Below are 4107 nucleotides of genomic sequence, written 5' to 3' on the forward strand. Positions count from 1 at the left end.
TCCCCTGTTCTAAGCCCCCTCCCAGCTCTGACACCCCCTGTTCTAAGCTCCCTCCAAGCTCTGACATCTCCTGTTCTAAGCCCCCTCCCAGCTTTGACATTCCCTATTCTAGCACCCCCAATGCTAGCATTCTCTGTTCTTAGATTCCTCCCAGCTCTGACATTTTCTGCTCTCGGTTCTCCTTTTTTGCTGTTCGGTTGACCTAAACATGGACCTTAAAAGAGAGGCCAAATTTCATCGTGTCCCTCCCCAAATCTGGTGCAGAAACTTTTGAAAGCTTGCAGTCTCTCAGTCTGGACAGTTCTGAGCAAGGCTGGGGGTTTGTCAGGGGTGACAGACTCCAGCTGAGAACAAACTGGGACTGGATCCATGAGAAACTTGAAGCTGCTAATGTGAGACATAGTCACTGATAAGCAATAGAGCAGGGAGGCCAAATGAGCAGACCTCAAAGCAGCCTTTGTCCCCGGTCCCTGGGAAGCCTGCTGGGGAACAATGACATTAGAAGGAAAAGCTGAGAAAAGCAGAGTGATATGGAGTCAGAGGGGTGGGACAGAGAAGGGAGGCAGAGGAAGAGCTCGGTCTCCCCACTCCCCTCCACAACCATAACACAGAGTCTGGGGGGAGGGAAGGAGGAGCCAGAGGACCCTATTGGGCTATATTTTCTGAAAAGTGATTGTTTCCAAGGATTACTAGTCACTGATCTCCTTGTGACATGATTGAGTGTGAGCACAAAGTTTAGGGGAGCTGAAACCCAAGAACGTTGAAGTCTTGGCTCTCTGTTGCCTTTCAGCCTAAGTCCCTCCCAGAGCAGAAGTTCATAAATTCAGCCAGTCAGTGGATGACTTACAACCTGCCGGTCCTCGGACTTCGAGCTGCCACATCTCCACGAGATGTCATCAGATGATGAGCTTGAAGTCAGAAAGACCAAGGTCCTAAGCTGCCATTTTGCTAGCCCTGTGGCTTAAATGAAGGCATGTCTATGGAGTGAAAAAGATACTCTCTAAAGCTCTTTGTTAGTCTAATAGTTGAAGAAAGATTGAGAGTCCAGAAGTATGTGCAGGATACACTTTCCACTTATATTTATGATTTAATAGTCTATTGTAACCAGCCATTTAGACAGACTTAGAATTATTTCTCTTTGAATTGGTCTCCAACCAACTTCTTCAAATAGATTGTATTTTATGCTTTAGCGTAACTCCCAACTCTAATATTTTCTGGGTTATAAGGTCCTCCCCATTGCTGACATGCTCTATTCTAAGACCCTTCCCATCTCTGACCTTCCCTGTTCTAAGACCCCCTCCCAGCTCTGACATTCTCTGATCTAAGACCCCCTCCCAGCTTTGACATTCTCTGTTCTAAGACCCCCTCCCAGATCTGACATTCTCTGATCTAAGACTCCCTCCCAGCTTTGATATTCTCTGTTCTAAGACCCCCTCCTAGCTTTGACATTCTCTGTTCTAAGATCCCCTCCCAGCTTTGACCTTCCCTGTTCTAAGATCCCCTCCCAGCTCTGACCTTCCCTGTTCTAAGACCTCCCAGCTCTGACATGCTTTGTTCTAAGACCCCCTCCCAGCTTTGACCTTCCCTGTTCTAAGACCCCCTTCCAGCTCTGACATTCTCTGTTCTAAGACCCCCTCCCAGATCTGACATTCTCTGATCTAAGACTCCCTCCCAGCTTTGACCTTCCCTGTTCTAAGACCCCCTCCCAGCTCTGACATTCTCTGTTCTAAGACCCCCTCCCAGCTCTGACATTCCTTGTTCTCTCACTTCAGATATTGTGTTCTTGGGTGTTAATCTATGCTCTTAGGTTCCCAATCAGTTCCTCTCTCTGATCACTAAAAACCTATATTCTCATAACACAATTTTAATATTCTAACATAGAAGCAATGGCCCTAAACCATTTTTACCTGGATTGGAAATTATCATTGTATCAAAGAAAATATCACTTAGAAACTGGAGTTGTCGGAGCTCTTAGGCCGCATTTGGAAACTCCCCAAGAATGGAAGCATTATACCGGATCCATGTTGTATCTCTCCTCCCACTTGCCCCTCTAGAATATAAATTCTGTGCAAGCTAGTGATGTTCTGATTGCATTTCCAGCTCCTTGTCCAGAGTCTTTCAGATAGTAGATCACTAATTAATCTTTGTTAAATTAAACTTTTAAGTATTATGAGGTCTCAGTAAGCATTGGAATGAGGTAAGTCCTGAAACATGAGGCCTTCTAAGTGAGCCTATGATTAAAGATATCAATCTTAAGATAATCAATCTTAAAGATAATCAAAGTAATCAATGTTTACTGTCTCAGGATCAAGCTCATTGAGTTCAGAGAGATTCATCTCTAGGTTGGCAAGCACAGGGTTACGTTTTTCAGACACAAGAATTTTTAAAATATATCTATAAGTTATAAAACAGTTATGTACTATAACAGAATAGAAAATACCCACCCCTATGGGAAAAAGGAAGTTAGAGAGGGCACAGAGAGCTGGTGAGCCACTGGCCTCACTGGCCAAAGCACAGCAGTGAGCAGAGATGCAGGAATATAAACATAGGTGGAAAAGGTAAATGAGACTGGGACTTACTAAGTGCTTGTTGTTTGAATAGCTGGTGTTTGTTGAATGAATGAATGAAGTCCAAATAATGAAGGCAGCAGAGAAGTTGTAGAATGGGCAATGGGCTGCAACCTCTACTATTTATCAGAAGCTTCATCCCTTAAAAGCGCACTATTTCATAAAAATTCCTGGGAAAATTGGAAAATAATATGTTAGAAACTCCGCATAGACCTGCATCTCACACCTCATATCAAAATAAGTCAAATTGAGTATATGATTTGGACATAAAGGGTGATACCATAAGCATATCAAGCAAGCAAAGAATAATTTATCTATCAGATCTTTGCAGAAGACAGGAATTTATGACCAAAAAAGAATTAGAGAATATTATAAAAGGCAAAATGGACAACTTTGATTGCATTAAATTTAAAAAAAACAACCCAAACAAGATTAAAAGGTAAGTACAAAGCTGGGGGGAAATATTTACACCCAGTGTTTCTAATAAAGGTCTCATTTCTAAAATATATAAAGAACCATGTCAAATTTATAAGAATACAAGTCATTTCCCAGTTGGAAAATGATCAAAGGATATGAATAGACAATTTTCAGATGATGAAATTAAAGCTATCTATAGTCATATGACAAAATGTTCTAAATCGCTATTGATTAGAGAAGTACAAATTAAAACAACTCTGAGGTATCACCTTAAATTTCTCAGATTTGGCTAAGATGACAGGAAAAGACAATGGCAAATGTTGGAGGGGATGTGGGAAAACTGGGACACTGATGCATTGTTGATGGAGTTGTGAAATGATCCAACCATACTAGAGAGCAATCTGAAACTGTGCCCAAAAACTATAAAAAAGGCTGTATACTTTGACCCAGCAGTGCCATCAATGGGGCTGTATTCTAATGAAATCATAAAGGAAAAAGGACCCACATGTACAAAAAAATGTTTGTAACAGCTCTCTGTGTGGTAACAAAGAACTGGAAAATGAATAGATGCCCATCAAATGAGGAATGGATGAATAAGTTATAGCCTATGAAAGTTATGGAATATTAGTGTTATATAAAAACTGATGAACAGGCTGATTTTAGAAAGACCTGGAAAGATTTACTTGAATTGATGCTGAGCAAAACAAGCAGAACCAAAAATGTATTATATACAATGACAGCAAGAATGTATAATCTATTATGACAGATTTAGTTCTTTTCAGTAGTTCAATGACCCAAATCAATCTCAATAGACTTTGTTAGAAAATGCCCTCTGCATCCAGAAAAAGAACTATGGAAATTGAATTTAAATCAATATATGCTGTGTTCACTTCTTCTTCTTCTTCTTCTTCTTCTTCTTCTTCTTCTTCTTCTTCTTCTTCTTCTTCTTCTTCTTCTTCTTCTTCTTCTTCTTCTTCTTCTTCTTCTTCTTCTTCTTCTTCTTCTTCTTCTTCTTCTTTTTTAATCTCTCCCATGTTTTTTTTCCTGATTTTTCTCTCCCAATATGATTCATAAAGCAATGTGTATTAAAAATAAATTAATTTTTTTAAAAAGAAAAAATATC

The sequence above is a fragment of the Sminthopsis crassicaudata genome, chromosome 4 (genome assembly GCF_048593235.1).
Source record: "Sminthopsis crassicaudata isolate SCR6 chromosome 4, ASM4859323v1, whole genome shotgun sequence".
NCBI lineage: Eukaryota > Metazoa > Chordata > Mammalia > Dasyuromorphia > Dasyuridae > Sminthopsis > Sminthopsis crassicaudata.